We start from the raw sequence: 12,904 nt of genomic DNA, 5'->3' as shown, positions 1-12,904 counted from the left end.
GCAGTACTTGTGCATATGAAGTGACCATTCGCACAGATTTCCGAGCTGCTGTTGCAGGTATCGGCCAGAGGCCGGCAGCATTTCTACGATGCCCACTCTGGTACCTAGGGAGACAGACCTTCCTGCCAGTGGTGTTCCTCAGATATCAATTAGACTGCCATGTGCCCTGATAAACCCCCCAAAGCTTATGTCTCCTTACTCATGTTTGTTTTTTGAATTCATATTTTCTAGTGGAGTAATATTCCATCGTGTGCATGGACCACTTCTTCTTGGTGCACTCCTCTGTTGATGGACATTTTCGTTGCTTCCAAGTGTCGGCTGTGGTAAGTATTGCCGGGGTGCAGGATTGCCAGCCTGTGCCTTTTGATTCTCATTTTCTCAGGTGATAGGCCCAGCAGTGGGTGTGACTGATTGACTAGTAGCTCAATGTTTCCCTTTTCAGAGCACCTCCACTGTGTCTTCATTAGTGGCTCTTACCACGTCCCCCTTAGAACCGAGGGTACGCAGTTCTCCACAATCCCTTCAGCATTTATTGTTTGCAGCATTTTTGCTAATGGCCATTCCGAGTGCTGTGAGCGGATAGGTGTTTGTAATTTGGGTTTGCATGTCTTTAAAAATTCCTAAAATTCATCATTTTTCCACGCCTGTTTTCTTTTCCTTAAAAAGAAAAGAAAAGAAAAGAAAAACGTGGGGGTACAGTATACCTCTTGAAATCGTTTTCTTGGAATGTTGCCCTCTTTTGAATTTTTGGTCGATGTTTGACCCCAGGATTGTTTTGGAGGGCAGGTGTTATTTACAGGCCTGCACGTTTGGTGACTATTTAATGACCATTAGCACTGGGTTTAAAGCTGCTGTTTTGGGAAACGGCCACAAGGCGGCAGCATTTCTCCGTTCCCAAATCTGGGTACTAGGGCAGCAGAGCCTTTCTGGAAGTCCTGTTCCTAGGTTGTGAATTAGAATGGCATGTGCCAGGAGAAACGCCCATAAGTTTATGTGGCATTACTGCTGGTTGGTTTTTGAAACCATTTGAATCGGGGTAATGATTAGAATATTGTTTGTCCTAGGTGTACACAATCTGGTTCATTTGTACATTGTATACGTCTATTCATGTACAGATCCTCTTCCCATGTGAAATATTACAGAGTGTTCCGTACACCTCCCTTGCTACGTGGTCGGTCTTTTTGGTATACGTATACAATATGTATTTGTATACGTATGGTAACGCTAATCTTAATTTATCCATTCCGCCCACCTTTCCTTTTAGATACGCATAGTTGTTTTGTAAGCCTGTGAGTGTCTTTCTCTGTGCAAGTATGTTCATTTGTGTCAGTTATTACATAACGCCTATAAGTGATATCATAGGATGTAGGTCTTTGGCTTTCCGACTTACCGCACGTTCTGCGATTATCTCCAAGCTCATCTGTGGTGCCTCAAAGAGCAGTGTTTCATTGTTTTCCGTGGTTAATATTCCATTGTGTACACGGACCATTTCTTCTTCATCCATTCGTCTGTTGATGGACATTTTGGTAGCTTCACCGTCTTGGCTATTGTGAATAAGGCCTCAGTGCAGCTGTTGCAGCCTGGGTCTTCTCGCTTCTGGTCTTCTCAGGTGAGAGGCCCAGTGGTGTGACTGCTGGATTGAATGGTACCTCAAGTTTTACTTCTAAAGGCAGCTCCTGTCTGTTCTTATTGGCTGTTACCACTTCACATCTCGCCAGCAGCTAGAGGGTACACAGTTCTCTAAAACCCCTTCAGTATTGACTGTGTGTAGAATTTTTGCTGATCGTCGGTCGACAGGTGTGTGTTGCAAACTTTTTGTAGATTAGATCTGCGTGAGTCTAATAATTCCTGAGGTTGAGCTTTTATCCATTTCCCTTTCTATGTATGTATGTATGTATGTATGTATTTATTTAGTTATCTATCTATTTAGTTTTGCGGTATGCGGGCCTCTCACTGTTGTGGCCTCTCCCGTTGCGGAGCACAGGCTCTGGGCGCGCAGGCTCAGCGGCCATGCCTCACGGGCCCAGCCACTCCGCGGCATGTGGGATCTTCCCGGACCGGGGCACGAACCCGTGTCCCCTGCGTCGGCAGGCGGACTCTCAACCACTGCGCCACCAGGGAAGCCCCTGTTTTGAATTTTTTTGTCCGTTCCCTACCTCAGCACAATATTTTAGGGCAGGTGTCCTTTACGGCCCTGAGTCCTTGTGACTATTAAGTGACCATTAGCTGCGGGCTTAAAGCCGCTCTTGCGGGAAAGGGCCACAAGGCGGCAGCATTTCTACCTTTGCAGCTCTGGGTTCCTGGGCGACAGCGCTTTCCGGGAAATCGTGTTAGTAGCCTGCAGATTAGAGGGGAATGTGCCAGGGCAAACCCCCAAGAGCTTATACCTCCTACTTCTTGTTTTTTAAATTAAATTTTTTTAGGTATCAGAGCAAATTTGATAAAAAAAAATGCACTTTCTCCTAAGCGTACAGAATCTGGTTCATCATATCAACGTATCCGTCTATTCCTCTTTGGATCCTTTCCCGTGTAGGTTATTATAGAGTGTTGAGTAGACCTCTTGGCGTTCCATAGGTATTTTGTGGTTATATATTTCATCTGTATTAGTACATGTCTGTTAACCCCCATATCATAATTCATACATTCCTTTCACCTTTCCATTCGGCTAAACGTAATTTTGTTTTCTTAATCCATGCTCTTCCTTCTCTTGGAAATAAGTTCATGAGTATCAATTTTGAGGTAACACCTATAAGTGATGTCATAGGATATCTGTCTTTCAGTTTCTTTCTTACTTCAAGTGGGGTGGTTATCTCTAGGTCCTTCTATGGTGGTGCAAACGGCACTGTTTCATTGTTTTCCGTGGCTAATATTCCACTGTTGACATGGACCACTTCCTCTTTGTGCATTTTTCTGTTGCTGGACATTTTGGTTTCTTCCAAGTCTTGGCTATATTAAATGTTTCTGCCGTGCAGGATTGCCAGCCTGTGTCTCTTCCATTCTGCTCTGCTCAGGTGATAGGCGCGTCAAAGGACCTACCAGATCACATGGTAGCTCAGTTTTTACCCTTAAACGCACCTCCATTATGTTCTCCCTGCCGGCTGTTACCAGTTTACATCCCCCCAGCAGCTAGTGGGTACACAGTTTCCTGAAACCCCTTCAGCATTTATTCTTTGTAGACGTTTTGCTGAAGAGCATTCTGACGGCTGTGAGGTGAGCATTTCTGTAGATTGGATTTGCATGGCTTTATTAATTGCTGATGTTGAGCATTTTTAAATCCCCTTTTATTTTAAAGGAACAAAGAAGACAGAATGGGCGTAAAACATGCCTCTTGAAATTGTCTTCTTGAAATGTTGACGTCTTTTGAATTTTCTGGTCGATTTACGACCCCAGGATTTTTTTTTTTTTTTTTTGATGGCAGGTGTCATTTACTGGCCTGCAATTATTTTGAATATTAAGTGACCATTAGCGCTGTTGTGGGAAACGGCCAGAAGGCGGCAGCACTTCTCCTTACCAAATCTGGTTACTAGGGCAACAGAGCCATAATGGAAGTGGCGTTGTAAATTGTAAATTAGAATGGAGTGCGCCAGGAAAAAGCCCCTTACGTTTATGTCTCATTACTTGCTGTTCGTTTTTTAAATTTAATTTTTATTTTGTATCAGAGCAGATTTGATTACAATGTTTTGCTTGTTCTAGGTGTGCAAGATGTGGTTGTTTCACACGTATACATATATCTATTCTTCTTCGGGTCCTTCTCCCATGTAGCTTATGACACAATGTTGAGTAGTCTCCTCTTGGTATGCCGTAGGTCTGTGGCGACTTTGTATTTCACGTGTGTTTGTGTATCTCTGTTAACCCCAATGTCCTAATGTATCCAATCCTCACACCTTTCCATCTGGTGAACCATAAGTTTGCTTAATGAATCTGTGATTGGATGTCTCTGTGGAAATATGTTCACTGGTATCGATTTTTAGGTAACCCCTATAAGTGGGATCATACGTTAGGTGTCTTTCGCTTTCTCGCTTACTGCAAGCTGCGTGATCACCTCTAGACTCATCTGTGGTGCTACGAGTGGCATTGATTCATTTTCTTCCCCAAGCTAATATTCCATCTCTACACGTAGCAGTTCTTCTCTGTCCACTCATCTGTTGATGGACTTTTGGTTGCTTCCATGTCTTGGCTATGGTAATACTGCTGCAGTGCAGATTTCCTGCCTGTGTCTTTCCAATTCTGTCTCCTTAGGCTGTAGGCCGTGGAGTGGGCCTGCTGGATCGTAGAGTAGCTGAATGTGTACCTTTTAAAGGCACCTCCATTCTGTTCCCAGGAGTGGCTCTTACCAGGTTACGTCCCACTTGAGACTGAGGGTATGCATGTCTCCACAACCTCTTCAGCATTGATCGTTTGTAGTTTCTTTGCTGATGGTTATTCTGACTGGTGTGAGTCGATAGCTCTTTGTGGTTGGATTTGCATGTGTCTCATAATCCCTTGAAATTGAGCTTTGAGGCATGTCCTTTTATTTTTCAAACTGTCATGACAGCTTACGTCTTCAAATTGTTTTCTTGAAATATGTGCCACGTTTTGAAATGTTTTGGCCTTTACCTGCGTCAGGACATTTTGAGGGCAGGTTTCCTTTGCAGCCCTGCAGTACTTGTGCATATGAAGTGACCATTCGCACAGATTTCCGAGCTGCTGTTGCAGGTATCGGCCAGAGGCCGGCAGCATTTCTACGATGCCCACTCTGGTACCTAGGGAGACAGACCTTCCTGCCAGTGGTGTTCCTCAGATATCAATTAGACTGCCATGTGCCCTGATAAACCCCCCAAAGCTTATGTCTCCTTACTCATGTTTGTTTTTTGAATTCATATTTTCTAGTGGAGTAATATTCCATCGTGTGCATGGACCACTTCTTCTTGGTGCACTCCTCTGTTGATGGACATTTTCGTTGCTTCCAAGTGTCGGCTGTGGTAAGTATTGCCGGGGTGCAGGATTGCCAGCCTGTGCCTTTTGATTCTCATTTTCTCAGGTGATAGGCCCAGCAGTGGGTGTGACTGATTGACTAGTAGCTCAATGTTTCCCTTTTCAGAGCACCTCCACTGTGTCTTCATTAGTGGCTCTTACCACGTCCCCCTTAGAACCGAGGGTACGCAGTTCTCCACAATCCCTTCAGCATTTATTGTTTGCAGCATTTTTGCTAATGGCCATTCCGAGTGCTGTGAGCGGATAGGTGTTTGTAATTTGGGTTTGCATGTCTTTAAAAATTCCTAAAATTCATCATTTTTCCACGCCTGTTTTCTTTTCCTTAAAAAGAAAAGAAAAGAAAAGAAAAACGTGGGGGTACAGTATACCTCTTGAAATCGTTTTCTTGGAATGTTGCCCTCTTTTGAATTTTTGGTCGATGTTTGACCCCAGGATTGTTTTGGAGGGCAGGTGTTATTTACAGGCCTGCACGTTTGGTGACTATTTAATGACCATTAGCACTGGGTTTAAAGCTGCTGTTTTGGGAAACGGCCACAAGGCGGCAGCATTTCTCCGTTCCCAAATCTGGGTACTAGGGCAGCAGAGCCTTTCTGGAAGTCGTGTTCCTAGGTTGTGAATTAGAATGGCATGTGCCAGGAGAAACGCCCATAAGTTTATGTGGCATTACTGCTGGTTGGTTTTTGAAACCATTTGAATCGGGGTAATGATTAGAATATTGTTTGTCCTAGGTGTACACAATCTGGTTCATTTGTACATTGTATACGTCTATTCATGTACAGATCCTCTTCCCATGTGAAATATTACAGAGTGTTCCGTACACCTCCCTTGCTACGTGGTCGGTCTTTTTGGTATACGTATACAATATGTATTTGTATACGTATGGTAACGCTAATCTTAATTTATCCATTCCGCCCACCTTTCCTTTTAGATACGCATAGTTGTTTTGTAAGCCTGTGAGTGTCTTTCTCTGTGCAAGTATGTTCATTTGTGTCAGTTATTACATAACGCCTATAAGTGATATCATAGGATGTAGGTCTTTGGCTTTCCGACTTACCGCACGTTCTGCGATTATCTCCAAGCTCATCTGTGGTGCCTCAAAGAGCAGTGTTTCATTGTTTTCCGTGGTTAATATTCCATTGTGTACACGGACCATTTCTTCTTCATCCATTCGTCTGTTGATGGACATTTTGGTAGCTTCACCGTCTTGGCTATTGTGAATAAGGCCTCAGTGCAGCTGTTGCAGCCTGGGTCTTCTCGCTTCTGGTCTTCTCAGGTGAGAGGCCCAGTGGTGCGACTGCTGGATTGAATGGTACCTCAAGTTTTACTTCTAAAGGCAGCTCCTGTCTGTTCTTATTGGCTGTTACCACTTTACATCTCGCCAGCAGCTAGAGGGTACACAGTTCTCTAAAACCCCTTCAGTATTGACTGTGTGTAGAATTTTTGCTGATCGTCGGTCGACAGGTGTGTGTTGCAAACTTTTTGTAGATTAGATCTGCGTGAGTCTAATAATTCCTGAGGTTGAGCTTTTATCCATTTCCCTTTCTATGTATGTATATATGTATGTATGTATGTATTTATTTAGTTATCTATCTATTTAGTTTTGCGGTATGCGGGCCTCTCACTGTTGTGGCCTCTCCCGTTGCGGAGCACAGGCTCTGGGCGCGCAGGCTCAGCGGCCATGGCTCACGGGCCCAGCCACTCCGCGGCATGTGGGATCTTCCCGGACCAGGGCACGAACCCGTGTCCCCTGCGTCGGCAGGCGGACTGTCAACCACTGCGCCACCAGGGAAGCCCCTGTTTTGAATTTTTTTGTCCGTTCCCTACCTCAGCACAATATTTTAGGGCAGGTGTCCTTTACGGCCCTGAGTCCTTGTGACTATTAAGTGACCATTAGCTGCGGGCTTAAAGCCGCTCTTGCGGGAAAGGGCCACAAGGCGGCAGCATTTCTACCTTTGCAGCTCTGGGTTCCTGGGCGACAGCGCTTTCCGGGAAATCGTGTTAGTAGCCTGCAGATTAGAGGGGAATGTGCCAGGGCAAACCCCCAAGAGCTTATACCTCCTACTTCTTGTTTTTTAAATTAAATTTTTTTTAGGTATCAGAGCAAATTTGATAAAAAAAAATGCACTTTCTCCTAAGCGTACAGAATCTGGTTCATCATATCAACGTATCCGTCTATTCCTCTTTGGATCCTTTCCCGTGTAGGTTATTATAGAGTGTTGAGTAGACCTCTTGGCGTTCCATAGGTATTTTGTGGTTATATATTTCATCTGTATTAGTACATGTCTGTTAACCTCCATATCATAATTCATACATTCCTTTCACCTTTCCATTCGGCTAAACGTAATTTTGTTTTCTTAATCCATGCTCTTCCTTCTCTTGGAAATAAGTTCATGAGTATCAATTTTGAGGTAACACCTATAAGTGATGTCATAGGATATCTGTCTTTCAGTTTCTTTCTTACTTCAAGTGGGGTGGTTATCTCTAGGTCCTTCTATGGTGGTGCAAACGGCACTGTTTCATTGTTTTCCGTGGCTAATATTCCACTGTTGACATGGACCACTTCCTCTTTGTGCATTTTTCTGTTGCTGGACATTTTGGTTTCTTCCAAGTCTTGGCTATATTAAATGTTTCTGCCGTGCAGGATTGCCAGCCTGTGTCTCTTCCATTCTGCTCTGCTCAGGTGATAGGCGCGTCAAAGGACCTACCAGATCACATGGTAGCTCAGTTTTTACCCTTAAACGCACCTCCATTATGTTCTCCCTGCCGGCTGTTACCAGTTTACATCCCCCCAGCAGCTAGTGGGTACACAGTTTCCTGAAACCCCTTCAGCATTTATTCTTTGTAGACGTTTTGCTGAAGAGCATTCTGACGGCTGTGAGGTGAGCATTTCTGTAGATTGGATTTGCATGGCTTTATTAATTGCTGATGTTGAGCATTTTTAAATCCTCTTTTATTTTAAAGGAACAAAGAAGACAGAATGGGCGTAAAACATGCCTCTTGAAATTGTCTTCTTGAAATGTTGATGTCTTTTGAATTTTCTGGTCGATTTACGACCCCAGGATTTTTTTTTTTTTTTTTTTGATGGCAGGTGTCATTTACTGGCCTGCAATTATTTTGAATATTAAGTGACCATTAGCGCTGTTGTGGGAAACGGCCAGAAGGCGGCAGCACTTCTCCTTACCAAATCTGGTTACTAGGGCAACAGAGCCATAATGGAAGTGGCGTTGTAAATTGTAAATTAGAATGGAGTGCGCCAGGAAAAAGCCCCTTACGTTTATGTCTCATTACTTGCTGTTCGTTTTTTAAATTTAATTTTTATTTTGTATCAGAGCAGATTTGATTACAATGTTTTGCTTGTTCTAGGTGTGCAAGATGTGGTTGTTTCACACGTATACATATATCTATTCTTCTTCGGGTCCTTCTCCCATGTAGCTTATGACACAATGTTGAGTAGTCTCCTCTTGGTATGCCGTAGGTCTGTGGCGACTTTGTATTTCACGTGTGTTTGTGTATCTCTGTTAACCCCAATGTCCTAATGTATCCAATCCTCACACCTTTCCATCTGGTGAACCATAAGTTTGCTTAATGAATCTGTGATTGGATGTCTCTGTGGAAATATCTTCACTGGTATCGATTTTTAGGTAACCCCTATAAGTGGGATCATACGTTAGGTGTCTTTCGCTTTCTCGCTTACTGCAAGCTGCGTGATCACCTCTAGACTCATCTGTGGTGCTACGAGTGGCATTGATTCATTTTCTTCCCCAAGCTAATATTCCATCTCTACACGTAGCAGTTCTTCTCTGTCCACTCATGTGTTGATGGACTTTTGGTTGCTTCCATGTCTTGGCTATGGTAATACTGCTGCAGTGCAGATTTCCTGCCTGTGTCTTTCCAATTCTGTCTCCTTAGGCTGTAGGCCGTGGAGTGGGCCTGCTGGATCGTAGAGTAGCTGAATGTGTACCTTTTAAAGGCACCTCCATTCTGTTCCCAGGAGTGGCTCTTACCAGGTTACGTCCCACTTGAGACTGAGGGTATGCATGTCTCCACAACCTCTTCAGCATTGATCGTTTGTAGTTTCTTTGCTGATGGTTATTCTGACTGGTGTGAGTTGATAGCTCTTTGTGGTTGGATTTGCATGTGTCTCATAATCCCTTGAAATTGAGCTTTGAGGCATGTCCTTTTATTTTTCAAACTGTCATGACAGCTTACGTCTTCAAATTGTTTTCTTGAAATATGTGCCACGTTTTGAAATGTTTTGGCCTTTACCTGCGTCAGGACATTTTGAGGGCAGGTTTCCTTTGCAGCCCTGCAGTACTTGTGCATATGAAGTGACCATTCGCACAGATTTCCGAGCTGCTGTTGCAGGTATCGGCCAGAGGCCGGCAGCATTTCTACGATGCCCACTCTGGTACCTAGGGAGACAGACCTTCCTGCCAGTGGTGTTCCTCAGATATCAATTAGACTGCCATGTGCCCTGATAAACCCCCCAAAGCTTATGTCTCCTTACTCATGTTTGTTTTTTGAATTCATATTTTCTAGTGGAGTAATATTCCATCGTGTGCATGGACCACTTCTTCTTGGTGCACTCCTCTGTTGATGGACATTTTCGTTGCTTCCAAGTGTCGGCTGTGGTAAGTATTGCCGGGGTGCAGGATTGCCAGCCTGTGCCTTTTGATTCTCATTTTCTCAGGTGATAGGCCCAGCAGTGGGTGTGACTGATTGACTAGTAGCTCAATGTTTCCCTTTTCAGAGCACCTCCACTGTGTCTTCATTAGTGGCTCTTACCACGTCCCCCTTAGAACCGAGGGTACGCAGTTCTCCACAATCCCTTCAGCATTTATTGTTTGCAGCATTTTTGCTAATGGCCATTCCGAGTGCTGTGAGCGGATAGGTGTTTGTAATTTGGGTTTGCATGTCTTTAAAAATTCCTAAAATTCATCATTTTTCCACGCCTGTTTTCTTTTCCTTAAAAAGAAAAGAAAAGAAAAGAAAAACGTGGGGGTACAGTATACCTCTTGAAATCGTTTTCTTGGAATGTTGCCCTCTTTTGAATTTTTGGTCGATGTTTGACCCCAGGATTGTTTTGGAGGGCAGGTGTTATTTACAGGCCTGCACGTTTGGTGACTATTTAATGACCATTAGCACTGGGTTTAAAGCTGCTGTTTTGGGAAACGGCCACAAGGCGGCAGCATTTCTCCGTTCCCAAATCTGGGTACTAGGGCAGCAGAGCCTTTCTGGAAGTCGTGTTCCTAGGTTGCGAATTAGAATGGCATGTGCCAGGAGAAACGCCCATAAGTTTATGTGGCATTACTGCTGGTTGGTTTTTGAAACCATTTGAATCGGGGTAATGATTAGAATATTGTTTGTCCTAGGTGTACACAATCTGGTTCATTTGTACATTGTATACGTCTATTCATGTACAGATCCTCTTCCCATGTGAAATATTACAGAGTGTTCCGTACACCTCCCTTGCTACGTGGTCGGTCTTTTTGGTATACGTATACAATATGTATTTGTATACGTATGGTAACGCTAATCTTAATTTATCCATTCCGCCCACCTTTCCTTTTAGATACGCATAGTTGTTTTGTAAGCCTGTGAGTGTCTTTCTCTGTGCAAGTATGTTCATTTGTGTCAGTTATTACATAACGCCTATAAGTGATATCATAGGATGTAGGTCTTTGGCTTTCCGACTTACCGCACGTTCTGCGATTATCTCCAAGCTCATCTGTGGTGCCTCAAAGAGCAGTGTTTCATTGTTTTCCGTGGTTAATATTCCATTGTGTACACGGACCATTTCTTCTTCATCCATTCGTCTGTTGATGGACATTTTGGTAGCTTCACCGTCTTGGCTATTGTGAATAAGGCCTCAGTGCAGCTGTTGCAGCCTGGGTCTTCTCGCTTCTGGTCTTCTCAGGTGAGAGGCCCAGTGGTGTGACTGCTGGATTGAATGGTACCTCAAGTTTTACTTCTAAAGGCAGCTCCTGTCTGTTCTTATTGGCTGTTACCACTTCACATCTCGCCAGCAGCTAGAGGGTACACAGTTCTCTAAAACCCCTTCAGTATTGACTGTGTGTAGAATTTTTGCTGATCGTCGGTCGACAGGTGTGTGTTGCAAACTTTTTGTAGATTAGATCTGCGTGAGTCTAATAATTCCTGAGGTTGAGCTTTTATCCATTTCCTTTTCTATTTATGTATGTATGTATGTATTTATTTATTTAGTTATCTATCTATTTAGTTTTGCGGTATGCGGGCCTCTCACTGTTGTGGCCTCTCCCGTTGCGGAGCACAGGCTCTGGGCGCGCAGGCTCAGCGGCCATGGCTCACGGGCCCAGCCACTCCGCGGCATGTGGGATCTTCCCGGACCGGGGCACGAACCCGTGTCCCCTGCGTCGGCAGGCGGACTCTCAACCACTGCGCCACCAGGGAAGCCCCTGTTTTGAATTTTTTTGTCCGTTCCCTACCTCAGCACAATATTTTAGGGCAGGTGTCCTTTACGGCCCTGAGTCCTTGTGACTATTAAGTGACCATTAGCTGCGGGCTTAAAGCCGCTCTTGCGGGAAAGGGCCACAAGGCGGCAGCATTTCTACCTTTGCAGCTCTGGGTTCCTGGGCGACAGCGCTTTCCGGGAAATCGTGTTAGTAGCCTGCAGATTAGAGGGGAATGTGCCAGGGCAAACCCCCAAGAGCTTATACCTCCTACTTCTTGTTTTTTAAATTAAATTTTTTTAGGTATCAGAGCAAATTTGATAAAAAAAAATGCACTTTCTCCTAAGCGTACAGAATCTGGTTCATCATATCAACGTATCCGTCTATTCCTCTTTGGATCCTTTCCCGTGTAGGTTATTATAGAGTGTTGAGTAGACCTCTTGGCGTTCCATAGGTATTTTGTGGTTATATATTTCATCTGTATTAGTACATGTCTGTTAACCTCCATATCATAATTCATACATTCCTTTCACCTTTCCATTCGGCTAAACGTAATTTTGTTTTCTTAATCCATGCTCTTCCTTCTCTTGGAAATAAGTTCATGAGTATCAATTTTGAGGTAACACCTATAAGTGATGTCATAGGATATCTGTCTTTCAGTTTCTTTCTTACTTCAAGTGGGGTGGTTATCTCTAGGTCCTTCTATGGTGGTGCAAACGGCACTGTTTCATTGTTTTCCGTGGCTAATATTCCACTGTTGACATGGACCACTTCCTCTTTGTGCATTTTTCTGTTGCTGGACATTTTGGTTTCTTCCAAGTCTTGGCTATATTAAATGTTTCTGCCGTGCAGGATTGCCAGCCTGTGTCTCTTCCATTCTGCTCTGCTCAGGTGATAGGCGCATCAAAGGACCTACCAGATCACATGGTAGCTCAGTTTTTACCCTTAAACGCACCTCCATTATGTTCTCCCTGCCGGCTGTTACCAGTTTACATCCCCCCAGCAGCTAGTGGGTACACAGTTTCCTGAAACCCCTTCAGCATTTATTCTTTGTAGACGTTTTGCTGAAGAGCATTCTGACGGCTGTGAGGTGAGCATTTCTGTAGATTGGATTTGCATGGCTTTATTAATTGCTGATGTTGAGCATTTTTAAATCCCCTTTTATTTTAAAGGAACAAAGAAGACAGAATGGGCGTAAAACATGCCTCTTGAAATTGTCTTCTTGAAATGTTGACGTCTTTTGAATTTTCTGGTCGATTTACGACCCCAGGATTTTTTTTTTTTTTTTTTTTTGATGGCAGGTGTCATTTACTGGCCTGCAATTATTTTGAATATTAAGTGACCATTAGCGCTGTTGTGGGAAACGGCCAGAAGGCGGCAGCACTTCTCCTTACCAAATCTGGTTACTAGGGCAACAGAGCCATAATGGAAGTGGCGTTGTAAATTGTAAATTAGAATGGAGTGCGCCAGGAAAAAGCCCCTTACGTTTATGTCTCATTACT

Source organism: Grampus griseus, assembly GCF_964374135.1.
Source record: "Grampus griseus genome assembly, chromosome: X".
NCBI classification, from domain to species: Eukaryota; Metazoa; Chordata; class Mammalia; order Artiodactyla; family Delphinidae; genus Grampus; species Grampus griseus.
Note: the sequence above shows the minus strand (reverse complement) of the source record.